This window comes from Muntiacus reevesi, chromosome 18 (assembly GCF_963930625.1).
Source record: "Muntiacus reevesi chromosome 18, mMunRee1.1, whole genome shotgun sequence".
Classification (NCBI taxonomy): Eukaryota; Metazoa; Chordata; class Mammalia; order Artiodactyla; family Cervidae; genus Muntiacus; species Muntiacus reevesi.
In genome coordinates this window covers 52,988,648-53,016,022 of record NC_089266.1, presented here as the reverse complement: position 1 = coordinate 53,016,022, position 27,375 = coordinate 52,988,648, and the positions used below count along the sequence as shown (strand labels likewise).

Sequence of the window (27,375 nt, the reverse complement as noted above, 5' to 3'; positions counted from 1 at the left end):
CCCCATGGACTGTGGCCCACCAGGCTCCTCTGTCCATGGGATTCTCCAGGCAAGAATCCTGGGATGGGTTGCCATGCCCTCCTCCAGGGGATCTTCCCAACCCAGGGATCGAACTGCCATCTCCTACATCTCCTGTACTGGCAGGCAAGGTCTTTACCACTTGCGCTACTTGGGAAGCCCAAATGAAGACTGCTGAAGACTAGGAGAGTTTAAATAACTTCTGTGGGGTCAGAGTCAGTGGCAGAGCCAAAATGTGAATCCAAACAATCCGTCCCCAGAGTCCATGCTCTTCTGAACCCCTGCCTTACACTGTTCTCTGATTTTAAAAAACTAAACCAAACAAACACTGAATGATGATAGGAAAAAGTCTTAAGAAAAAAGCAAACCGCAGAGCCTCCAGGGATTGAAAATTTTGTAATCCTTCACATCCCAACCCAGTCCTTCCTGCCCGGACTTTCTGGGCAAGCCCCCCCAGCCTCGGTGGGAACCAGGCTGCTCCCACACACTCCCCTGAGCCCCGCTTCCAGGTAAGGGTGCTGCCCACCTCCTGGTGGAGCTGCGGGAGCGCAACGGTTCCCTCCGGGGCAAGGTCATGGCTGATGCCGCAGTCGTTTCAGAGGTCAGACCACAGCATGGGCCCCCTTCCCTGGGGGCAGCGCAGGGCAGGGTCTAGCCAGGAAGCTCCTGGTGGAGGGAAAACCACACGCTGGCTTTTACCGGCGCTGAGTCTGGGGTAAGAGTGCAGCGGTTGAGGGTGAGCCTCGCCTCGGGCCGAGCCCGGCTTCCACCCGGGTCCCCGCCGCCTGGGTGGGGGGGACTGCTCTGAGCGCATGTCCTCGTGTGTGTACCCCCTGATCCTGTGGGACATCACGTGCACTCAGCCTCGGGGTACATAAGAGGGTGTGTTTCCAGAGCCTGGCCTCGGAGTCAGACCCGGGGTCGCGATCCTGAACCCGGTCCTGATTGTGGGGGTGATGGGAGCATGCAGCAGAAGGCGCTGCTCAGGGCTGGGGTGCTCCGGGAGCCCTGTGTGGGGCCTCCCGCTGCTGCTGGGGCAGGCGGGTCTGATGGGGCCTGCCCCCTGCAGTGGGCCTGGGCTGGACAGTGGGAGCGCGGGCCCCCCGAACCAGGCCCTTCTCAGAAGTGCGCCTCAGGCAGCCAAGGAATGCAGGCCTAGGGCAGGGGAGCAGAGGCCTGGGGAGGGCCCGGCTTCAAAAGAGCAGGCGGCAGCTGCAGGGGGAGGGCCATGGCCCCCTCGGCAGGCGGCGGACACCATCAGAAATTCCAGTGGCCCGGGCGGCAGATGGGATTGTTTAGAGCCATTACCGGACCAGCTCCTCTCCCAGCCGCAGGCGGCCCCCTCCCCTCGCTCCCACCCGCCTCGGCGGGGCGCCCAGAGGCCAGCTGCCGGCCATCCCTGACCCACGCTGCTCCATGCCACGTACCCGCAGGCCCACACATGCCCTCCGGAGACACCAGGGTTAGGAAGGCAGGAGGAAAGGCCGTGTTCTCCCTGCCAGATGGCGTGTGTGTGTGCTGCCCAAGGTCCAAGCTCAGTGGCCACAGAGCTGGGATCTGAACCCAGATCGTGGCCCCCTGGGTCAGCACTCTCCCCCTGTGTGTGTGCACCCAGCACACCGACACACAGCTCACACGCCTGAGCGTGCCGCACACACCAGCTCCCGCAAAGCATTCCCTGGTGGGAGGGTGCCACAGTCATGGGCCACACTCCTTTAGGTTTCCCCGAACTCTCCCCGCAGCCCAGCACGCCATCCGCTCCTCTCTTCGCCCAACTCGGAAGCTGTGTTTTTCCAGCTACGCTGTCCTAGACACAAATACACGGTAAGGTGCCCTGAGCGCACGCACCCTCGGCCTTCCCACGGCCCCACCCTGCAAGCCCCTCCCTCCCCCAGGCTGACAGCGGGGCCAGATGAGGCCCTCCTCTCTTCCCCAGCTATGCCCAGCGCGGCTTGCACGGTATCAGGCGCACCGATGGTGACGGGGAGGTCGGGCTGACCTGCTCGGCAGCAAATCTGCCCAGAACAAGACAGGGAAGTGGCACGCCCCGACCGGGGCAGCGGCTTCCTGGTTCCCTGCAGGACCGGCTCCTGGAAGGGAGTCCAGGCATGGACCTCAGCCCGCTGGGGCTGGGAGCTCTGGCCCTCACACAGGCAGGGGCAGGGGTCACAGAACCAGCCTCCTTTGCCTCAGAGGGCCTCAGTCTCCATTTTCAGAAAATGGAGAGAAGCAGACCCTATTCAATCTGACCTCACCTATCACTGAAACCTCCCAGAGATGCAAGGACATGAGTGGGAGTGGGGGGTGGGAGAGGGGTGCCAGAGAAAGGCACCCCCATGCTAGGTACCACTATGACGGCTGCTCTGCAGAAGGGGGTGGCTGCATCCTGGGGACCCCGGGGCTGGAAGGACCTGTCCCCTCTCTGAAGCTGCAGAATTAGAATGCCTGTCCTCAGAGGAAATTCCAGCAGAAGCCCATTCTATGAAGACATTAGGCAGAGGCCTGCCCTGCCTCCCTCCCCCGGCAATTAGTAAAGAGGGAGCCTGACATTGACCGGGTGCTGGGCTGGGCTTCCGTGCCTCATGCTAATCCTCACAGTAATCCAGTCCTGCAGATCATTACCTTCTACCACGATCAGAGCCAGCATGCAGACAGGGACAAGGAGGCGCGTGTGACCTAAAGGCTGCCCAGGACCGCACCACATCCAGATGGCATGCCCTTACAGGAGAGAGAGCGTGAGCCTGTCACGTCTTCTGACACACCAGTTACTTGCTACCAGCTTTCAAGCCTGGGTTTACCCAGAGCTGTGTGCATCTCCACCTGTTCCCTGCACTGCTGCTGACCTGCTCACACGGCTCTGGGAAACGCAAAGGTACTTCTCTATCAGTCTAAGAAGCAAATGCTCTTTGCTTTAGAGCAACGTATCTCAGAGGATGGCGGAGACCACCTTCACCAGAGCCTTCTGAACGGTTTGCGAAGAAGACATATTCTCCACCTCACTATTTAATCAGAATTTCTGGGGAGACAGCCTGGGAATCTGCATATTCACAGGATCCCCACATCATTCTAATGACCAGGAGAGTGTGAGGACCACTCCCTTACAGTTTGGAGCCCTGGAGTCTGATCTCAGTTCCATCACAAACCAACCAAGTGACCTTGCTTTCAGATTCCCGTCTGAAAAATGGGCATGGATCTCCAAGATCCCTTTCATTCTTGGCATCCTCCGTGTCTGCCCTGAGTCTCCAGATGGTCCACAGCTGTTTGAGCTGAGTTTCATGGACTGTTCAGTCCCTGGAGCCACCAATGTACACTGCAAGCACACATTAAAAAGAATCCCTGTCTGGCTGATTTAGGGAGATCTGCAAAAGCACCTTACTTATCTCTGGCTCCAAGCCCTAGACAAATGGCTTTTGGATTATCCAGTGCCACCTCCCTACTCCCTTGAATATCTATTTTCTTCATTCCAGCCTGAGTCAAGCAGGATTCTGTAAACATTAGGTCCGCACACCTGGGCTTGATCAACAGTCGTCAAACAAAGGCTCTGCCAAATTGCCCCACAAGCCCAAACTCGCAGCCGCTCTGTCCCTCCTGAGGAGCTGACAGCCAGGGATGTGTGGACCCCTTCTCCCAGCAGAGGATGGGCGTGAGGGCTGGGTGGGAGAGAGGCCGTAGCCAGAATGGCCCCAGCCTACAAGTGGGTTGCATGTCAGCCAGACTTTTAACGGGTGCAAGGCAACAGTGGGGCAGCAAGTCCAGCCGTCGCTGGGACCTTTCAAAAGCAGCTGGATATCCCCTAGTCCTGTGGCGCCTCGATGCGCACTGTGGAAACACCACGCGGTATTCAGCCAGTGCTCAAGCACTGCTGGCTGCTGGCAAACATACCTGACTCATCCTTCGAGGTTTATCAATCCTTGACAGAGGCGCCACGGGGGTTATCAGACCTGCAGCCCACAGATACGGGATGATTTCAGATTCAAGTGACCTCTGTGGAGGGGGAGCCCGTGTGCGTGTGCAAACCAGAGAGGAAAGATTGACAGGAAAGGCAAGAGTGAAAAGCCGGCTTGCCCAGTGGGAAACATCTGTAAACTGTAGCCCATGACTGCTGATCCCAGTCCTTAAAAATAGATCATTCTCTCACTCTGAAGTAAGTGCTGACTGCCCCCAAACGATGGTGCTTTCCGTGTGCATGGCACTTGACGGTTTCCAGGGCTGGGGGAGCCCTCTCCATTCGGCCAGGCTCTAGGCTGGGCCTGTGCTCGAGAGCAGGGTTTCACCTGGCACTGTGCTGGGCACTCCACCTCCACCACATCCTCGCCGCAGCCCGACAAGGTAGGCTATCCTGCGAATAACCTGCCCAAGTCCCACAGCCAGGAAGTGGCGGGCTCCGGATGCTACCCCAGAGCCCAGGTCCCCAAACACTCACTACACTGTCACCCCACTTGTAACGGGGAGCCTCTGATCTCTGCACGGGGCAAAGGGGGAAACTGGGGCTCCAGAAGGAATGTGGCGTCACCCTGGAGCAAGAGAGAAGTGCTACGTGCACTGGCCGGGAGCGGGAAGACAGGAAACAAGGGGGTGGCCCGCAGCTTGGAGTGGAGCGGGCATGGCCTGCCTGCCACAGGCGTCCCCTCCCGCAGGGGTTGAGGGCCAGCTCCCACACCCAGCAGGGCCCCCCTGTGTGGCTCTGGGCTCTTCAAGTTGGGTTTCCATCCCAACCACCCTGGGCAGCAGTGAGTGAGTCAGGCCCCGGCAGGAGGAAGTGGCCACGCTTGAAAATCATTAACATGCAGGGCTGAGCTCTGGGCCTTTGTTCTTGAGCAAGGACTGTAGCATTTCACTTTCAGGAAGGAGCGGGGAGGGTGGGGCAGGCTCAGAATTGCACAACCAGAAGCACAGGCTCAGACACACAGAGGTCCCACGTGGAAAGTCGGCTGAGATGGCCCGGCCCCTGTGGAAAAGTACAAGTGGACCCACGGCCCTCAGACACGGTGGGTCCACACAGAGAGCACAGGCTCACTCATTACCTCGGCTTTTTCAATCAGAGAGGCCTTCCAGCAGGGGTGAAAGTGCTAGCCGCCCAGTCGTGTCTGACTCTTTGTGGCCCCATGGACTGCAGCCTGCCAGGCTCCTCTGTCCATGGGATTCTCCAGGCAAGAATACTGGAGTGGGTTGCCATGCCCTCCTCCAGGGGGTCTTCCCTACCCAGGGATCGAATCCTGGTCTCCTGCACTGCCTGCTGGTTCTTTACCATCTGGGCCACCAGGGAAGCCGTCCATCCAGTAGGGGTACATCGGGGCTTCTAAGGCCGGGAGGACGCAGACAGGCAGCAGAGGGGAAGATGGGGATCTCGCGCCTCTGACCCCAGCACAGCAGGAACCCCAGGTCGGAGGGGGACAACTCTCCCCACATCCGGCTTGGAGGGGCAGCCCCAGCTCGGGGAGACCACCTCCCTATAACGCCCCTCTTCCAAAACACAGCATCCCTCCTCCAACCACGTGAGTGTCTCCCAGAATCCAGGAAAGCATAGCAAACAGCCCTCCAGGGCGCCCCCCACCATGAATATCCAGGTGAATGTTTCGAGGTGGCAGCTCTTCCCTGCAAGAGTCACATCTCCGCCACCAGCAGAGTGGGAAAGGCAGCGAAGTGAATTAGTTAACTCTGGGACAGGGAGGATGAAGGCTGGGGAGGAGAGAGGAAGAGAGGAAAGTCAGTCGACAGGGAGAAATCTGTCTTTAAAAAAGGTAACACAACACAGGGAACTCCCCAGTGGTCCAATGGTTAGGACGCTGTGCTTTCACTGCTGGGGGTGCAGGTTCAATCCCTGGCTGGGGAACTAAGATCCTTTAAGCTGAGCGCCGCCCCCACCCCCCTGCAAAAATGTAATACAAATAAGAATAAAACGGCTTTCAGTGAGCCTCAGCGTCCTTGGAAAAGGAAAACGGCTTTCAGTGAGCCCTGGGGTCCTTGGAAAAGAACCATTCATCCCTAGATCCTGAGGAACAGACCCCTGCTCCCCTCCCTACCTTGCAGGGGTCAGTCAGAGGCTAAGGATTTACCCTGCACCCCTCCTGCACCTCATTAGAACTTAACCTCCAGGCCCTCAAGGAAATTGGTAGAAATGAGACCCTTGTCCTTTGTCAATTAGAAAGAAAACAGCCCTCTGGGGAGATGGCCCTCCTCTGGGGGGCCCTCTTGTGCTCTTAGACAACCCCTGTTCCCTTGGGGGTGGCAGCGAGAATTGGAAAGGAGATGGCTTGTTTAGGGAAGCCGCCTGCTCCCTGACGTCTGGCAGGGGCAGGCCACCCACCAGGTCCAGCTCACCCCCCTCAAAGCCCGTCTGTTTGGAAAGGGCTTTCGGGGACAGGAAGCAATAAACAGAGTCAAGCGGCCAAGATGCAGGGGCTGATGATGCAGTTTATGGATTTTCCAGGCCTCTTTGTACTCTCCCACCAGCTGCCTGGGGCTCTGCAGAAAAAGGTGCTGGCAAAAGGCAAGCTGGTTGTTGGCTTGAAAGGTGGCCTCTTGTCGGGCCTCGGCCGGGCCCTGCCAAGTGTGGGAGGGGACTGCATGCCTTGATGGCCCCACAGGCTCCTCCTCAGGGCCCCAAAGAGAAACCCCGCCCACCCCACGTTACTAGAGCCCAGACAAACATGCACAAGTCACTTCCACGCAGCTCACTTCTCTGCCCAGTTCTAAGTTACTTCCTCACTTCAGAGGAGGCTGACTCCCGGAATTCCCAGAGGGGAGGACGTGCCTGGCCAGGCTGCAGCTTGAGAAGGGCAGGTGGGTGGCCCTCCTTCACCAAGCAGCTTGCAGCTCAGCTCTTTTAGCTGCCTCGAGTGTAGAGCAACTGAGGGAAAGCCAAGACTGATGGGGAAGGTGATTTGGGGTGGCACGGCCTTCCCAGTGCCAAGGTCAGCGTGCATCTCCCATCTGGTGAGGTGATTGCCCGTGTGTGCAAAGCTGTGAGTGCAGAGGGTTTGTGGGATACCCAGGAACAGAACACGACACAGGTGCCTCCGAAGAATGGAGAGGCGGGCAGCAGAGACCTTCAGGGCCAGATGACATGAAAAAACCAAGTGGCAGGGCCAGGTGTCCCCTGTAGTAATTTTGTCGAAATGTCAGAGTGTATGCTTGTATATTTGAAATGCACAGGGAGGCCACCGAGTGAATACACGCTCAGCACTAAGGAGCAGTTGTCTAAGAGGTAGGGTTGCACAAGGGGTTTGCTGATTACTTCATGCATCTCTGCATCCTTTGAAGTTGTTTTTTTTTTTTTAACAAACATGCATTGTTTTTATAGTTAAAAATTAAGAATTTTGTTTGTTTCATTTTTTAAAAACCCTTCATTTATTTTCAGCGGTGCTGGGTTTTCACACGGGCCTTCTCCAGCTGCAGCGAGCAGGGGCCACACTCTAGATGCAGTGCCTGAGTTTCTCACAGCGGTGGCATCTCTTACCATGGAGAACGGACTCTAGGGGCATGGCCTCAGTGGCTGTGGCTCATGGGCATGTGGGATCTTCCTGGGCCAGGGATCGAACCCATGTCCCCTGCACTGGCACGTAGACTCTCAAGCACTGGACCACCAGGGAAGTCCCCCAAATTAAGAATTTTTTTTAAAGATACGTTGCAACATAGAATATGCAGCTGCTGCAGATAACAGTCTGGTAGCTCCTCGAAAAGTTAAACCCAGAATTATCATACGATCCAGCAGTTCTATTCCCAGGCATACTCCCCAAAGAACTGAAAGCAGAGATTCAGGTATCTGAACACCAGTGTTGATAGCAACATTATTCATAACACCCCAAAGGCAGAAACAACCCAGGTGTCCATCACCAGATGAATGGATGAACAAAACATAGACTATACTTAAGAAACCATGGAACGCAGCCACAAAAAGGCATGAAATTCTGATACATGCTATAACATGGATGAACCCTGAAAACATGCTAATATAAGCCAGACACAAAAGGACAAACAGCTGTATGATTCCACTTTATGAGGTACCTAGAATAGGCAAATTTCTGGAGACAGAAACCAGAAGAGTTTCCTAGGAGCTGAGGAAACAGGGGAATGGAGAGATACCATTTAATGGGCACAGAGTTTCTGTTTGGGATGATGATCAAGTTCTAGAAATGGACAATGGTGAGGACTACACAATACTGTTCGGATACTGAGTGCTACCGAACTGCCACTTGAAGATAGTTAAAATGGTTAATTTTATGTCATGTGCATTTTACTGCAATGACAATAAATAAAGATGCAAATCAGGCAGGACGAGGCGCCGGGTTGCAGAAGAGACTGTGAGTCACCAGGCAGAAGGGGGCACTCTTCGGGCTGTGCAGAGAGGGCCACCAGCCCAGGAAATCCTGCCTGCACAGAGGGGCTCTGTCCCCATCCACACGGCGTGGGTCAGGGAACAAAGACAGCCCTGTTGATGGGGACTGTTCACTGGTCTCCAGAGTCACACATGCCACAGGGCTGGGGGTGGCGGAGAGGTGGCCATGCAGGGATGCTCCGGGGGACATTTGGGACAGTCGAGTTATGACACTAGGAAACAGCTATTAGAAAAGGCCAGTGTGCCGGCATATGCCTTGGGTAGAAGGAGCGGGGTAGGAGGCTGGGGAGGGTGGAGAGAGCTGACTGACCTGCACTGCAGGGAGAGGGTGAGAGGACGAGCAGAAGTCTGTCCTGAGGGCGCTCTGGCAGGCAGAAACCACTCCATTCATTCACTCCACAGACATCACAGGGCACGCTAGGAGGTGGGAAACTGGGGGCTAAGCGGGAATAAGGGGACCAGCTCAGCTGGTTAAGACCCCGATGCAGCTTCACTCCTTGCTCAGAAAATATACCCATGTATAAAACTCCAGAGAGACAGTGAAAGACAGGGAAGCCTGGCACGCAGGGGGTCGCAGAGTCGGCCACAACTTAGCAACTGAACAGCAACTAAACAAGAAATTAAAAGCTGTTCCTCATCCCTACCTTCTGAATAAAGACAAAAGATCCCTCTTACTTGAGCTGTGCAGAACAGGAAATAAGATCAAAACTGCCCGCGTGGGCTGGCCACCTCCACCCTGCCCCCTGCCACCGGTGGCTCACAGGAGAGCCGTCTGCCAGCTGCCAGGCGTCCACCCACACCGAGTTCTTTCTTCCCAAAAGGGAGGGGCAGAGGGGAGCACGGGCAGCTGGGCTGGGAGACCAGGGTCTGTGGCCTCTGACCACTGAATCCAGACTCAGGTGCGTGGTTCCTGAGGTCTCACCCCACTTACTGCCAGGTGTACGAGGACATAGAGAAGTCGCATGTGGGGACATTTATGGTCAATGGCAGCTCTGCCTCACTTGAGATAAGACTATTTAACCCGCAGACTTTGCTATAAAAAGATACTGCCTCCAGGGCCTTCCTGAAATGTGTCATGTGTGCATACATGCGCAGAGACAAAAGGGGAGCCAGAAGTTCTGAAACACCTTGGCCTGGCCGCTTAGAGCCTTCTCAGACACCCCTTCCTTCCAGAACTGTACTGCCTAAGAAGGGAGCCACTAGTCACTGTGTGGCAAGATAAATTTACATTATTTAAAATTAAATAAATAAGGGACTTCCCTGGTGGTCCAGTGGCTAAGACTCCACATTCCCAATGCAGGGGGCCCCAGTTTGATCCCTGATCAGGGAACTGGAGCCCACAATGCTGCAACAAAGAGTTCACGTGATGCAACTAACTCAGGATTTGCATGGCGCAAGTGAAAAGATCCCACGTGCTGCAACTAAGACCCAATGCGGGCACATACATAAGTAAATAAGAAGTAAATTAATTACTAAAAATTCAGTTCCTCAATCACACTACCACGTTTCAAGTGTTGAACGGCCATCATGTGGAACATCACACACATTAGAACATTTCCAACATCACAGAAGTTCTATCAGACAGTGCTGTTCCAAAGCCTAAGAGGACCGTGAAGCCCTGGTGTCCTATAACTGGGGGACTTCGTTAACAATCATCTAGGGAGAACAAGGACTGTGAACAATTGATTTCCCAATAAAAAAGCCTTTTCACCTCCTTCTGGGAAGGGCAGGTAAGTGCAAAGACCCCCTTTTACTGGGCAGGCAGAGCTAGGGTGAGCACTAGTCCCTCTCCTCACTGGTGGCCATGGCCTCATCCAAGATCAAAGCTTTGGCCCACGGTTCCCATGGTGAGGTCTGACGCCCAGGCAGGAAGAAGCAGGAGTCCAGCAAGGAGCCCAAGTCTGGAGTCAGCACCTGCAGGATCCTGGGCTCTCCAGGACGGAGGGGGGCGCTTAGCATTGGCAGGGCTCACCCACTGGCCCCTCTTCTGGGTGTGCCCCGTGAAGGCCCTGGCACTGCCTCTTTGGGCTTCTTCAGAGCAATGAGAAGGAATCAGAGGCAGGGGGTATGGATGTGCGAGTGGGACTATAAAAAAAAGCTGAGTGCCGAAGAATTGATGCTTTCAAACTGTGCTGTTGGAAAAGACTCTTGAGAGTCCCTTGGACTGCAAGGAGATCCAACCAGTCCATCCCAAAGGAGATCGGTCCTGGGTGTTCATTGGAAGGACTGATGCTGAAGCTGAAACTCCAATACTTTGACCACCTGATGTGAAGAACTGACCCATTGGAAAAGACCCTGATGATGGGAAAGATTGAAAGCAGGAGAAGAAGGGAGTGACAGAGGATGAAATGGTTGGACGGCATTACCGAATCAATGGAGCTGAGTTTGAGCAAGCTCCAGGAATTCGTGATGGACAGGGAGGTCTGGCGTGCTGCAGTCCATGGGGTCGCAAAGAGTCAGACACGACTGAGTGACTGAACTGAACTGAGGCAGGGGGTATGTATGTGGTAAGGGGAGAGGGAGGGATGGTGCTCATTAAAAGGAAAAAAACATCCTTTCCAGGAACCCAAAAGGCAAGGTCAAGGAAATGAACAGAAAGGAATTCTGAAAACACAGAACCTGGGGGCTAGAGTCTGTCTCTCTGCACTAACCAGACAGAGAGAAAGGGGTCCAGGCACCTCCCACCGCTGCACATGACGATGGAAAATGGCTGAGATATCTTCACTTCTGACTAACCAATCTCCTCAAAAATGTCCCCATTTGAGTCAAAGGGGCATCACCGTTCTCTCTCCAGGCTATTTCAGCTTTGGCCCCGAAAGTCAAACAAAATGAGCTGTCGATCTGCAGGTTTTCCTGCAAGCTGCAGGCTGGGGGCTGGGGCTGGGAGGCGGGTAAGAAGGCAACCCCTGCAGGGTGGGAACAGGCGGACAGGAAGCCCAAGGGAGGACCTGTGAACAGGGTTCTAGAACGAGCTCTGCCACACGGATTCTTGAGCGAGTTCCCTTTTCCTTTCAACCTTTAAAAAAATAAAACAGAGGACTTTCCTGGTGGTCTGGTGGTTAGGAGTATGTCCGCCCACGCAGGGGGACACAGGCTCAACCCCTGGTCTGGCAGGATCCCACACGCTGCAGGGCAGCTTAAGGCCTGCGCCACAGCTACTGAAGCTTGTGTGGCCTCGAGCCCCTGCTCTGCAACATGCCAAGCCACCGTGATGAGAAGCTGCACACCATGGCCAACAGCAGCCCCTGCTCACTGCAGCTAGAGAAAGACCGTGCAGCGCTGAGGACCCAGCACAGCCGAAGATAAACAAAGAATCAAACAGATACAGAGAACTGCACAGAATGCATATAAGTCTGATGAAGTATCACATGGCAAACACCTTACAACCATTCATGTCAAGAAACGAAACTCTGCCAGCCGCTCCAACGCCCTCTCTGCGGCCTACAAGCGGCCTGTGTGGTAATCACCTTCTTGCATTTCTTGACCCTCGAAAGTACATGCCTGGACACTATACTTAAGTCCTGCACATTGTCTTTAAAGTCTATTTTAATCTACAGGTTTCCCCTTCATCCCTTCTTTCCCTGTAATTTATGAGTTGACGAACCCAGGCTGTGTAACTGCAGACTTCCCCACTATCTGAAGTTCATGGAGCAAGCTTCCTTTTCTCCCCAAGCCACAGTTACTGCTTCCTAACCAGTACCGCACTGCTCATCTTCTGGCCCTCCTCTCACAATAAAGAGAGACGGCCTCAGAGAACATCAGGAAATCCTGATGATATTTTGTTAAAGGATGCATGATGCAAACTGATACATAGGGTATGTCTTCAGCTACGTAAAGGCAAGATGTGTAGGAAAAAGGAGCAGAGGGAAATATGCCCATATATCAATAGTCATCCTGGTTGGTAGTGAAATTCTGTGCCCCCCGTTTCTTTCTTCAGTTCAATTCAGTCCAGTTGCTCAATCGTGTCTGACTCTGTGACCCTGTGGACTGCAGCATGCCAGGCCTCCCTGTCCATCACCAACTCCCAGAGTTTATTCAAACTCATGTCCATTGAGTCGGTGATGCCATCCAACCATCTCATCCTCTGTCGTCCCCTTCTCCTCCCGCCTTCAATCTTTCCCAGCATCAGAATCTTTTCCAGTGAGTCAGTTCTTCACATCAGGTGGCCAAAGTAATGGAGGTTCAGCTTCAGCATCAGTCCTTTAAATGGATATTCAGGACTGATCTCCTTTGGGATGGATTGGTTGGACCTCCTTGCAGTCCAAGGGACTCTCAAGAGTCTTCTCCAGCACCACAGTTCAAAAGCATCAATTCTTTGGCACTATATGGTCCAACTCTCACATCCATACATGACCACTGGAAAAACCATAGCTTTGACTAGATGGACCTTGGTTGGCAAAGTAATGTCTCTGTTTCTTTCTTACATTTCCATAATTAGCATATAACAAGGGTGATAGGAGACAGATCACTTTGAAATATTTTAAAGAAAAGAGTGCTCTGAAAGTGTGGCATGAGATCAGATGTGTCACCGGGCTTGCCCACTTTCCCTTCACGGCACCACCTGGCTCTGCTCTCTGCTCCCAGAGCCACCACCAACCCAGCTGGGACCCTGAGCATCCCAAGCCTGCCTCCCTTGATGCCTCCTGTCTTCTCTGCCCATCTCCTTCCTGTCTCCTCTCTACGCCACTAACAGAAGAACTCATCTAAAACACGCCAGGTCGCTTCCCAGCTCCTCAGTCTCTCTCTCTTTCTTTATTCCTGCATCAGCTGTCACCACAGTCGGTGAGCATCGGGGTCACCTCCAGGGCTTGTCAGCACATACTGGGTTCTACCCACCACGCGAAAGCCTCAGAGACCGCAGAGCAGCCGTCTGCGCCTCTCCTCTGTCCTCACAAACAAGGTCTGTCCAGCTTTCAAGACCCGGCTCAGGGTCCTCTTTGCCAGGAGGTGGTCTCTGGAAACTTCAGCCAATGTTGAGTGATCCCTCTGGGCTCTTCCAGGTCAGCCCTAGCACTCAAAGCCGTCTGGAAGGGAAGAGAGAGCCCTGAGTGGCTGTAATGACAGGCAAGGTGGCCCTTCATCATTCGCTGTCTCCCTCGATCAGCCCAGCTCCTCAGGGCAGACTTGGGGAGGGACTTCCCAGGGTCCAGTGCCACCCAGGGGGCGTTCTGCATGTGCCAGGAGAACTGGATCTGCTTCATTCACAGGCTCCCCAGTGATCTTCATGCACAGGCAGCTAATTATTCCCTCATTCATTCACTGTCAGGCAAAACACACTGAGTGAGGACCTACTGTACGCCAGGATACACACGATTAAAAAAAAAATCGCTTTTTGTCACAAAGGCTAAGAATGACAACAGTGTGAGTCATAACAGAAAGGGCTCTGTGAGGAGCGCTTCCAACTGCAGCCCCGGAGACCACAGCGCAAACCACCTCGGCCTGAGAGGCAGGCGTCGGTGCTGCCGGGAAACACGCAGGTGTGGATGCGCCCTTGTGCAGCCGTGGGGAAGGCTTGGCTGCCTGTCACAGGCTCTGCTGTCCCCCAGCTAAGCTGCCCTGGAGTCAGGGCGAGGATTTATGGCAGATATTGTTAGGAGAACAGATGTCCAGGCAGGCGGGCAGAGCAACTGGGAACAATGGTCGTGACTGTGCCAGCCTGAACCCCGCTGGAGGGAGGCAAGAAGACCCTGCAGTGTCTGAGGCACTACGTGCCTGAGGAGCAGGCGCCCAGCCTGTTTCTCCAAACACTTGGGGCTCTGGGCCCATAGGCCCTCTGCCCAGGGGGACACGCTGCAGGCTGAAGACACCGTGGACTGTAGGGCAGGTTCTCGCTTCTCCATAACCTTGGACAACGTTTCCTTCTTTGTGCCCCAGTTTCACTATCTAATAACACCTCTTTAAACAGTGGTAAAGCTAAGACTCCACGCTCCCAATGCAGAGGGGCCGGGTGTGACCCCTGGTCAGGGAACTGGATCTTATATGCTGCCAAAACTAAGAACAAGCACAGCCAAGTAACTAAGTAAATATTTTAATTAACTAATTTAATTAAATAACCTTAAGAATTTTTTTTTCCTTTTGCGTCTTCCCTGTAGCTCAAACAGTAAAGAATCTGCCTGCAAGGCAGGAGACCCAGGTTCAATCCCTGGGTCGGGAAGATCCTCTAGAGAAGGGAATGGCAACCCGCTCCAGCCTTCTTGCCTGGAGAATCCCTATGGACAGAGGAGCCTGGAAGGCTACAGTCCATGGGGTCACAAAGAGTTGGACATGACTGAGCAACTAACACCACTACTACTAAGAAAAATTTTTTTAAAGTAGCAAAGCCAAAAAACAAGATAGAGATCCCTGTTGGAAAAATAAAAGGAGAGATTAAAAACAAACAATAACAATGCCACTCTGTAAAAGTAAGAGGATGTGCACGGAGATTGAGCAGGGACGATCCATCATGGACGCCTGGGGGCGGAACCCTGGATGTACTCGGGCTTCACTGGCGACTGGATTCTCAGGTGGGGGAGGGCAGCAGAATGTCGGAGAGCTTCTGAAAGGCAGAGGTCCCGGGCCCTCTACTGACTAGCAGCACACAGTCCTTGTCCACCAAACCCCCAGCAAGTCAGAGAGGCTTGAGGTATTTCGAACCACTCACAGTTAGGAGACACAAGCCCAGAGGTGGGGACAAATCATTCTCTAAAAGAGGAGGAGGGGAGGGACCTCGGCCCGAGAGCAAACCCCAAGGGAGCCAAGAAGGACTGTCAAAAGTGAAGTACCCTTCCTTTCTGCCCCTCACTCTCAAGGTCTGGTTCTGGAGAGGAGATAACCCCCTCCTTCCGCAGGCTGACCGGTCCTTCGGCACCTGCTGTTTCAGCCACTCAGGGTCAAGTGCTGGGCCACTCCTTTGTCCGGCCACCACACTGTCCCAGCACACTTCCCTAGTCCCATGCACTTAACACCTCGGCCCTAACAGACTCATCCTGCTCAACTGCAATTTTAGGATTCAGAACACAGGCCTCCTTCTCCAGGAAGCCTTCCCAGATGCACTCCTTGGCTCACTCCCATGTGGCCTGGGCCCATTAGGTTCTCGCTGCACCATTAAGATGGCAGCACTAGTTACATGATATCACAGTTATCAATGTGCCCCCTAGAGCCTTGGTGGCTCAGATGGTAAAGAATCTGCTGGCAATGCAGGAGATCCAGGTTTGATCCCTGGGGCGGGAAGATCCCCTGGAGAAAGGAATGGCAGGCCACTCCAGTACTCTTGCCTGGAGAATCCCATGGACAGAGGAACCTGGGGGGTACAGTCCATAGGGTCACAAAGAGTCAGACACAACTGAGTGACTAAGCTTTCACTTTCACTGTGCCCACTGGTGGCCCTAACAGAGCAGGCTTCTCTTGGTTTTACTCAGCTCTCTGCCCCCAATACCTAGTTCAGTGCCCAGCATAATGCAGGCAGCAATACGTACAGGCAAACCTCATTTCACTGCCCTTCACTTTATTTCACTTCACAGATACTGAGGTTTGTTTCTTTTTTACAAATTGAAGGTTGTGTCAACCCTACAATGAGCAAGTCTATTGGCACCATTTCTCCAACGGCATTTGTTCATTTTGTCTCTGTCACATTTTGGTGATTTTCACCATATTTCAAGCTTTTCCATTATTATTATATTCGTGACAGTGATCAGTGATCTTTTATGTTACTACTCTGGCTGAATACTCAGATGACGGTCAGCATTTTTTTCTGCACTAAAATACTTTTTAATTAAGGCATCTACATTGTTTTTTTTTTAAAGACATAATGCTATCATGCACTTAATAGACCAGAGTATAATGTAAACATAATTTTTATATGTACTGGGAAACCAAAACACGTGTGTGAGTCACTTTGCCGCAATATTCACTTTACCATGGCGGTCTGGAAGTGAACCTACAACATCTCTGAGGTCTGCCTGTATATTTATGCAGATCGGGAGAAAGGGAGGGGAGGAAATTTAAAGTCAAACAATGGAAATTTTTTCAAAACGCTTGGGAAATTAGAGCAAATATTTTCTTAAGCACTGCCTATGTGCCACGGAGAAACCTAAGGCCCAGGGAGGAAAGGTGCCCACAGGGGCAGAGTTGGGTGAGAACCCAGGCAGCATGGCTCCTCCTCTCAACCCTCTGCCACGATACCAATGCTTCAAAGCAAAGACAGAGTAAAATCTGGGGGAAAAAAAGAGCTCCCTCTGCAGTCCTTGCTCCTGGCCGTAGGGGTTCACAGCAACCCCACACGTCACCCTTTGGACAAAGCACAGTTCGAGGCTGCCGTCCACAGAAGCAGGGCCAGTTTATGCTGAAGGTCTCTCAGTGAGGTGCCAGGGACCCTTGTGCAGCCTCTGGGAGAGCCTGGGAGTCAGCAGTCCCAGCTGGGAACTCTAGGAGGTTTAGCATCGGCAACAGGGCCAGTGCCACCCAGGGCCTCCGTGTACCTGCCCCCGCCGCCCCTCTGGGCCCAGAGACAGGCTAGTCCAGAATATGGCTCATCGGCCCGGGGGGCTTCACTCAGGGGAAGCTGTGGAGAAAAGCAAGAACTCCGGGTGGCTTCCAAGTGGGCAGGAAAGGACTTCCCTGGCGGTCCAGTAGTTAGGACTCTATGCTTCAACTGCCCGGGGCTCAGGTTCAGTCCCTGGTCAAGAAACTAAGATCCACCCACATGCTTCAGGCACAGCCAAAAAAAAAAAAAAGGTAGGCAGGAAAGAAAATGTATTAGAATCAACTAGAGTGACTGAAAACGAACCGTTCACCAGGCATTGCGGAGGTGCGTGCCCGCAGGATTTAATTTTCACACCCACCCAGTGAGGCGGCTGCTAGTCTCCTTGTCTTACCAACAGGACCCCTGGCCCTTGTTCTGCTGGAACACGGGCGAGTGAGGCGGCAACCCTGCCAGATCGGGGGTGTTTGGCCGAGGCTGAGTGGGAACGTAAGGGTCTCTGGGTAAAGCGGCAAGGATACTTGCTCTTTGTTCTCTTTCTTCAAGACAGAACAAATAGAATGAGACTTAGACTCCAGAAGAAACTTTTTTGACTGTAAAGAGGGGTTAGAAAGAACACTTCCCGGGAGAGGCCCCTGAATGGTGCTTCGCTCCAGCAAGCGCCTTTCTGCCGGCAGGAGACCAGACCGGCTGGCCTCCGTCACCACAAGGCCACTGGCGTACCTGGAGGTCTCCTCAGACAACTTGGCTCTAGCTTCAGTCTCAAGGGAGGCTCTTGGACAACGTAAATCTGAGGATAAACTCATCCTTTGTAGGACTTCTCTGATGGCCCAGTGGCTAAGACTCCGAGCTCCCAATGCAGGGGGCCCAGGGTTCAATCCCTGGTCAGAGAACTAGACCCCACGTGCCACAACGAAGAGGTCGCGTGCCGCAACTAAGACTCAGCACAGTCAAATAAATAAATACTTTTTTCAAAACACCCTTTGCCAAATTTAACAAACAGATTGAGTAGAGAGTTCTGATACTGAAATGCAGTGTGGAGCTGGCGGTTTTAGTCAGTGAGTATAAAGTTGGCGTGAGCGTGGTACTGATTGATAGAAGCCTCCTGTTTTGCCTGCTAGATAACAGAGTTCATCAAGCCAGCAGTGACCGAGACGACCATGGGAGTGTGGTAGGCAACCGGCTCAGGAAGCCCAGTCCTGTGTGGGCACGCCCACCCGGAGGTCTCTGAGGACACAGAGCTGATCTGTTGTTCCCGGGTTGCTCAGGCCAACGCTTTTGCCTTGGCCTGGAACAGAAGTCTCCCCTAGTAGGTCATGATCAGTCTGGGAACGCAGGACACCCTGGGCAGGGCTGGGGGGCCTGGATCACACACAGGATGTTCAGTCTAGTCTAGAGAGAGGTTCCTGATTCTGAAGTTTCATGTCAAACTACACAACTTACTGGTTCGACTCAAACACAGAATTTACTATTCACCATCGAACAATCATATGACAGTGATTTTGCAGTTTACCCAGATGTGGGGCTTCCTTAAGGGGTCCCAGGACCAAAGGGGCTCAAAACCTCTCCACCCTCTCGAGAGAAACTACAGCCTGGAAAGGTTGAAGACCTCACCCCAAGTTCCTGCCAGCAGGAGCAGCTCTCCCACCAGCCTCCTGTTCCCAGTGGCCAGCAGTCACCTCTGTGAGTCCGGGGGGGGGGGGGGTGGGTTGCCGAGATGGGGGTGCTGAGTGTCTATAAACCACAGCGCACATGCTCCACCCGGGACCTCATGACTCTCACAGCACCACCACACAGGTCAGGTCAGGCAGGGGTCTGACCCCATCGTCCCTGGGGGAGGAGCCCCCCTTCTAGGAGCTCCAGGCTGCTGGAAGTCCTCTTGCCTCGCCCCCACCTTTCCCTTTGATCCCAAAGAAGGTGGAGAGCAAAGAAAAATCCCCAGTTGGCATCAATTTGCCCAAAGCAAGGGGAACACAAAGGCTGCGCCTGTTTCCATGGAGACGCGATCAGTGAAGCAAAGGAACAAAACAGCAAGAAACACAAACCGTCACCACCTTCCGGGCCCGCATGATCGATGTCGGTGGGCCAGAGCCCTGACAGGAAGACACTGGAAGAAAGAAGGGTAATTGGAAGATCAGCAGCCAAACCCAGAGCCCTTTCAGCTGCTGCGAGGGACAGGGACGCGGTGGCCTGTCCCCACCCCACCCCGCCCGCCCCCCGAGCCTACAAATTAGCCTGGCCCCCACTCTTGAGAAAGACCCTCAACAACAAAAAAATCCCAACCGAAGTGCAAAGTGAGTCATTATTCACTTTACAAAAGGATTCTTTGCTTGACGAAGAGACTCCTTGAAAGGGCCAGATCCCAAGGTGCCCAGGAGCTTTGCTCTGTTTCTGTGTTTACTCCTCTGGGGCGGAGGAGAAGAGGCTAACTTCCAGCTGAAAGTCGGTTTAGACAAGATGACAAAATTCCTGCGGGGAAGGCACAGAGGGGTGGAGTCGACTCTGCTTCTAAAACATTTGCCGGGAGAGGCCCTCGGGAAATCCAACCAGGGCAGCTTTCAAACAGAAGGCCCGTCCCCCAGAAAGGGCCCAGCGGAGGCGGCCGGGCAGCAAGGTTTCCTGCGGGTGCCCACAGGGTGGACCCCAGGGCCCTCAGGCTGCAGGGAAAGCAGGGAGCAATCAGGGGCGGCCTTTTCCCCTGGGGGAGCAAGAAGGCAGGAGGCCAGCAGGGAGCTCAGCAGGTGGCAGGGCCCGCTCTGCCCTTTATCAGCGGACACCCACCAAGCGCCTCCGTGCGTGCGGTGCCATCCCAGGGAGGGGCCCCCTGCCCTCTGAGAGTCTCAACCAGGCCTTCACGCCACCCCGTCTTTTGCTTAATTCCTCCGAGGAACAAGTGTAACCACGGCAAGACTATCTCCTGAGCATGCTCACTAGCCATCGTCTCCTGTATCCCCTCAACCAGCCCAGATAGACACTGTCGTTGCCCATTCAGCCATGTGGAGACAGGCACAGAGAGGTATGTAACTCGGTCACACAGCAAGTAAGTGCCAAAGCCAGGATTCAAACAGAGGTCTGCCCAACTTCAAGGCCTCTGAAGGCTAAATGCCTGCCGCATCAGCCCATTTCACAGACAAGGATGCCGAGGAGGAGAGAAGGCGAGTGAGCTGCCCTAAGGCAGGGGACAAGCTCAGAGGATCAGCTCAAGGCTGGTCGCACCCAAGGCTGGTTTGCTTTGTGATGGCTCCCCTGGGATGGCAGCCAGCTTTTCTGGTGGGGTATGTGGACTGCTCTGGGGCCATGAAATCACTCAGCAGGCCCAGGCTTCAGAGTACCTCTCTGCCACTCATCACTGTATTGTCAGTGCCCCAGCTAGCTAACTGTGAGGAACTGGGAAGAAACACAGTCCAAGGGCCAGGGTTGTCACCAGGGAGACCCTGGGAGGTTCGGGCTCAATCCCCGCTCCACCAAAGATTCCCAAAGAGCCACAGGCTTTGAAGTGAGCAATGTAATGTTCACAGAGCCACGACCCAGGGCAGCCTCTCCAGGAGAGGCATGGTCAATGGTCTGCCCACCAAGGTGCATCTGGGAAGTTTAACTTCCTGATGTGGCAAGGCCTTCAGGGAATCAATTTCTAGAACCTCCACGTCCCCGTGGTGTCCGTCCGTATCGATGTGCTGGGAACCATCTGAGCCCCCAAGTTCTCTCGAGGTGGCCCTCCTCAAGACTTCCCCAAAGAAAGGTCCATCCCCACAGCCATGCCAGCTGTGTCCTGGCACTTTGACCTGACAGGAGCCATCAAACAAAGGGACAACTCAAGAATGCGGCAATCCTGGAAGGAGTCTCCTGAAGATGGACACTGAGAAGGGTGCTGGCCTTATCTTACCAAGATCGACTCTACCATGCATACCCATCCGGTTATTCCAGGATCAGAATTAGGAAGCAAGGAAGCTGACACAGGGATGCCTGCTTAACACATTTATTTGAATCAAACAATGGAGTCAGACGTTTTCTAACACAAAGCACAATTTGGCTCATCGTCTAACAGCAAGATCTGGCCTTGTGAATTAAGAACTACAGCAGACATTTTCCACAACTGTGTGAACTGAATCTGCCATTCTAGGCTTTCATGACCTTATATTTGAAGAATATGACATACAATAAGCCTGGAAATACACTCTACTTAAAAAGTTATGAGAAAAAAATGCTTATGTGAATTTTTAAGTGTATAGGGCTTCCCAGGGCGTACAGAGGTAAAAGAATCCGTCTCCCAATGAAGGAAACGTAAGAGACTCAGGTTCGATCCCTGGGTCTGGAATATCCCCTCAAAGTAGGAAATGGCAACCCACTCCAGGACTCCCACCTGGAAAATTCCAAGGGCAGAGGGGCGTGGCAGGTTACAGTCCATGAAGTCACAAAGAGTCAGACAGGACTGAGCTACTGAACACACACACACAAGGGGATACAGTTTTTTTTGTTTGTTTGTTTTGACAGCTGTGAAAACAAAAACAGTTTTAAGCCTATGTCTTTCCTTCCCTGGAGCCATACTCAGAGGCTATAACTTCCACACCACCCACTGGGCCATGAGTATAATAGATTCTCAAGAGAAGGTAGCTGCAAGGGACATGGTAAGCATTAGACCTAAAACCTGGGTGTAAGTTTATTTCTGCTACTTCTTAGCTCTGTGGATCTGGTTAAGTTAGCACACACTCCCTGAGATAAAGTTACCCATAAGCTCATGGTAATAATACCATAAGAGACATATTAAAAATCCTGATACGGTGATAATGATAATATTAAATGAATAACCAGACATGCACTACACAAATAGCCCCAAAGAGTAGCCAACCAGCAAGTGTTCTCTGTTTGGCCTGGACAACTTTAGGGTCCTTGTCTCCAGATGACACTAATAACTGATATTTACTGAGCATTCACTGTGTGCCAGGCACTGGACTAAGTGTTTCACAGGTCCTGGTTCATTTTGTTTTCACATCAGTCTTATGGGTAGAGCGTCCTTCTCATCCCCCCCAATTTACAAGCACAGAAAGTTTACACACTTGCCAAGCTCAGCTACCATTTAGGGTCCAATGTGTGTGCATGCTCAGTCGCTTCAGTTGTGTCTGACTCCTTATGAACCTATGGACTGTAGCCTGCTAGGCTCCTCTGTCCATGGGATTCTTCAGGCAAGAATACTGCAGGGGGTTGCCACGTCTCTCTCCTGTGACTCCTGCATTGCAAGTGGATTCTTTACCCCTGAACCACCAGGAAAGTACTTAAGGTCCAACGATAGTGAAAGAAGAAGTGAAAGTGTTAGTCACTCAGTTGTGTCTGACCCTTTGCGACTCCATGGACTATAGCCTGCCAGGTTTGTCTGTCCAGAGAATTCTTTAGGCATTATTAGAGTGGGTACACACTCCCTTCTCCAGGGGATATTCCCAACCCAGAGATCAAACCCAAGTCTCCTGCATTGCAGGCAGACCCTATCATCTGAGCTACCAGGGAAGCCCACAAGGATCAGTGGGTCTGTTCAATTCTACAGCATGTGCTGTAAACTCACTCTTCTCAAAGGCTGGTCTCCAACTGGCAGTGTCTGCACCAACTGAGACCTTCCAGGAAACGCAGGATCCCAGCCCCTACTCCACAACCTGCTAAATCAGAATCTGCGTTCTAGCAAAATCTATGCATGATTCCTACCCCATGCACATCCAAGCTAGAGATACACTGCTCTAAACCACCAGCTGATTTACATCCTGGTTTTATCTTGCTGAAGGTAATGTTAGAATATTTGCTTTCTCCACATGCACACACACACAGCTGGCAATTAAAGCCAGCAAGATAGTTAGGGATTATAATAATCCATCAGTATCACATGCCGAAGAATTGATGCTTTTGAACGGTGGTGTTGAAGAAGACTCTAGAGAGTCCCTTGGACAGCAAGGAGATCCAACCAGTCCATCCTAAAGGAGATCAGTCCTGAATATTCATTGGAAGGACTGATGCTGAAGCTGAAACTCCAATACTGTGGCCACCTGATGCGAAGAGCTGACTCACTGGAAAAGACACTGATGCTGGGAAAGAGTGAAGGCAGGAAGAGAAGGAGACGACAGAGGATGAGATGGTTGGATGGCATCACCGACTCAACGGACATGAGTTTAAGCAAGCTCCAGGAGTTGGTGATAGACAGGGAGGCCCGGCATGCTGCAGTCCGTGGGGTCGCAAAGAGTCGGACACAACTGAGTGACTGAACTGAACTGGACTGAACATATGCAAAATGCATGTTTTAAAAAGGGTTAGGAGGACTCATATCAAAGTGTCATCAGCAGTTACCTCTGAGAAGTGGTGTGAGATGGGGAGAAGGGGTGGTCAAAGCGGGACCATTTGAATTATTTGAAATTTTTAATGAAAGGAATGGAGTTGTATATTGGTTACATAATTTTTTTAAAAGCAGGTTTTAAAACACCCTCCAGGGGACTTCCCTGGCAGCCCAGTGGTTAAGCCTTCACCTTCCAATAGGTTCGAACTCTGGTTGGGGAGCTGGGCTCCCATATGCCTTGTAGCCAAAAAAAAAAAAGAAATATAACAAAAAACACACTCCAGATCACTGGAAATTGATGGTACTTCATAAGCTATGTCTACAGGAGGCAAATGATGGTCCTCTGGAAGGCCAGGAACGGGGACCCGAGGGAAGTGTGAAGGAGGAAAAGGAGTGCTAGGCTTGGAATCAAAACACCTGGATTCAAGGCCAGGCTGTGCCCTGAATTTGCCTCAGAACCTCAGGGGCCTCACTTGGCATCTCTGGGCCCGTGATTTTCCTGCATAAATGGGGGTCCCGCCCACACCCTTCTAGGCTCACGGAGTGGCTGCAGGGAACAATCGTGCATCAAAATGCACCAGAGGCCCATGTGAAGGGCAGGGTGCTGTGTTTCTTGAAAGGAAAAGCCAGGAAAGAAAGCAGTGAAACCGTCCCCCTCACTCATTCCATTCCCCAAACACAGACAGTCCATGACTTTATAAGGAAGACACACACAGTAACCTGGATTTAGAGTCCTTGGGAGCCCCAGGCTGATTTTCAAATCCTTATTCGAACTTAAAAGTTAGGTTTGGATGAGGTTCAAAACACAAAAAGAAAGAAAGGGCTGTTTCTCATTCTCTCTGCTCCGCGCCAGGTTTCTCTGCAGGCTCGGGACCGGGGAGGCGGTGTCAGGGTTCCTCCTGGGTCACGGACGCTCCACTCTTCCAGGCTCTCCATGCCTTCCCAGCATGGCCCCAGCAAGGTCCCCCAGCCGCTTGAGGGCCCAGAGTTTGGCTCTCTCTGGTCGATGCCTTGGTTTCCCCACTTTTATCCTAGAACTCAGCTTTGCAGAACTGGAAAGAGCAGCAAGTCCCCCCGGGGGAGGAGGGGTGGAGTTTGGGTCCACAGGGATGAAGGGACTTGCTCCGACCCGCACAGCTAGCTTAAAATAAATAAGGGGGGTCAAGTTCTCTATGACCTTTGGCAATATGTCCTTTTCCTTAAGATTTTCCCATCATTCCTTTGCAACATGTCTGTCACTGACCTCACCCCCAATCCCTCACTCTAAGAGATTCACAAATCTGAAAACTAAAAGCTGGTGTGCTTTTCCTCAAACGGAACAATCCTAAAACCACACGGTCTGAAGGTCCTATTGAAACTGAGAAAGAAAAGAATCCTCGACCAGATTTTCCAAGAACCAGGCCCTTCAAAACCATTATGAGCTTCAGTTACAGTGAAGTCACAGCAAAAGAAGCCTCCAGGCAGACAGTTCAGCCACAATACTTACATGACCTAAGGCACCTAACTTTACCTCTCTGACCCTTAGTTTTCTCAAAGCCTCAGGTTTGGGAAGAAGATTCCAGATAAGAATAAAGCCTTTCATGTGGAGTAGGAACTCAATACATAGCAACTCTCAATATTACTGTCATGATCATCTCATTCAGAACCACCCATCCCAAAGACAAGGTTCTGTCTACATTAGTTCTCCACTCTAGCTGCACATCAGAATCACCTAGGAAGTTTTGGGTTTGTCTGTTTTTTTCTTTTTTAAAAATGCCAATGCCTAGATTTTATCCTCAGTGATTCTGATTCAGTGGTCTGGACTAGGACCTAGGTAATCAGTTCCTTTTTACAGCTTTCCAAGTGATTCCAGTATGCACCTGTGCTTCTCAACCTTTAACGTGCACATGAATCTCCTAAGGGTCTTGCTAAAATGCAAGTTCCAACTCAGTAGAGGTTTGGTCTGAGGCCTGAAGATTCTGCATTCCCAGCTAGCCCCCCTAGTGATGCGGGTGCTACTGGGTCATGGCCTCAGGAGGAATGGCATTCAAAACTCAAGGTCTTGGGCAGATGGCTGGAAAGTTGATAAAATTCTTCTTGGGAAGTCTCAAAGGCAAGCTTTGTCTAGCCAGGCTAGAGCTCACGGCCTCCTGAAAGCCATCAGCCACCTAAATGGCCTCAGACTGGGGCACAAGGACTCAGAACCAGAGGCTGTCCCCAGACGACTCTCTCTTTGGCCTCATGCTGTTGTTTTTCTTGGCAGTGGGTGGTGGGGCAGGGAGGGGGGATGATCAAGCAAGAGCCTGCAGACAAGTGTGGCCGCAAAGACACTCAATTGTGACACCACACCCTGGATTCACTTGGAGTTGCCTTCTCAACACCGTTCCAGGGGAAAGGCAGAAGGAAAGGGTCCTGACTTGGCAGGACGTCCCATCCAGAAGCAGCTGAAAACAATCGCAGCTCTGCTGGGCCAGCCTCCTCTGATCAGCCAAGCAGGAAAGCTTCCTGCCTGGAGCTGGCGAGGTAAGTGCACAGTTGAAGGGACTCCAGGGAAACATGAGCAGGGCAGGGACTGGGCAGACAAGTCCCTCTGGCTTTGAGGTTGGCATAGTTTGTGACCCTGAACAACATCGTCAAAATGACACTGACTAGTTGCCAACTACATGTCAGAGAATTTTACAGAAATACTCCAATTTGATCCTCCCATCAACTTGGCAAGTCAGGCATCACTGCTGTCATTGTACAGATGAGGAAACTGAGGCTCAGTGGATACGTGACAATGGAACTTACAGAGGCCAGAGCCAGGACTGGAAGCCAAGCTCAAAACTCTTAAATCTCTTGATGCCTCAACTTAACCTCTTCACAAGAAAGGGGAAAGGATATAAATCAACAGAACTGAAAGGCTGACGCTTATTAGCATTATTATTATTATCATTTGTCATTATCCTCATCAGAAGTCTAGTTAAGAGATACTGGGAGAAAAGGCTGGTGACTGTCCGACGTTCAAGTGGCTAAGACCGGGCCCCTGCAGTCTCCAGGCCCTCCGGGGCAGGGTGCACGGCACCTGATGACACCAGGGTAAGCACAGACCTTCAGAAGGCCCTGGCTATGGCACAGAGCATGTGTCCAAAAAGCCAACGGCTCAAGGAAGAAGCCTGAGCTGGGCCCCAGCTGCCTGCTCCTAGCTCCTGGGCCACCACGCCAGGCCCAAGGCTGGAAATGAAACTCAACTGATGGGCCTTGAGAGCCAGCCTGAACCTGTACCCCAGCCTCACCTCTACATAAACCACAGAAGATTCCTGAGACAGACACAGCCTGTTCGAACGAGTGCCCCATTTCAAGGGCTCTGGCACCGAGGGCTGAAGGGGCCATGCTGAGAGCCTCCATCCCACGGGGCCCCAGGCCCCTCCCGCCAGCACCCTGGCAACTCTGGATTAATGTTACGCCCATACAACCCCAACAATGGCTCCTGATCGTCATGCTCCACAAAGTTCTGAGGCTTCAAGAGGAGCTAGGAGTGGGGGTGGTCAACAATAGGGAATACACAAGGAAGCAACGGTATAGTCACTGAAAATAATTTAAAACCACACCATATCATTAAAAATGCTCATTCTACAGTGTCACATGAAAAAGCTACATACAAAGCTTTTCAAGTACGTAATCAGTAAGATTACAATTAATTTCAAGAAGCTATACACATTTAAAAAAAAAAAAGGGCAGAGGGAAATATAATCAAATGTTATCGGTGTATGCATGCCAAGTCGCTTCAGTTGTGGCTGACTCTTTGTGACCCCACGGGCTGTCGCCCGCCAGGCTCCTCTGTCCATGGGGATTCTCTAGGCAAAAATACTGGAGTGGGTTGCCATGACCTCCTCTTCCCCACCCAGGGATTGAACATGCATCTCTTACGTCTCCTGCATTGGCAGGCACGTTCTCTGCCACTGGCGCCACTGGGAAGACCAAATCGGTGGCAAAATTTAAATTATCAGAATGATCTCTGTTGGAAATTAAGCATCCCCCCCCTTTTTTTTGACTGAGAATACAAACTACACAGGGGTAAGCAGAGTACTTTTCTTTTTTTTAAGTTGAAGCACAGTTGATTTATGAGAGGAGCAGATTCTGACTGAAGTCCGTGTGTCTGAGGGGTCAGGATGAAGCTTTTCTGGGATGGCACAGCCCCAGGTGGGCAACCCACAGCAATGAGACAGCACGGGTGTGGCTGCAGCCTGAGGCCCCAGGGCATCAGTGCTCACGCGTGGCCCCCAGGCCAGT

At 52.5% G+C, this 27,375-nt stretch overlaps 1 protein-coding gene and 1 non-coding gene across 2 annotated transcripts in view; one reads left to right on the top strand and one right to left on the bottom strand.

Moving 5' to 3' along the window:
* CUEDC1 (CUE domain containing 1) overlaps nt 1-27,375 on the bottom strand; it is an 84,836-nt gene that overhangs the window by 32,333 nt on the left and 25,128 nt on the right. The gene's annotated exons all lie outside the window — the stretch shown is intronic.
* TRNAE-UUC (transfer RNA glutamic acid (anticodon UUC)) lies at nt 5,779-5,851 on the top strand. The gene has a single exon. It is a non-coding gene; the product is annotated as a tRNA-Glu (tRNA).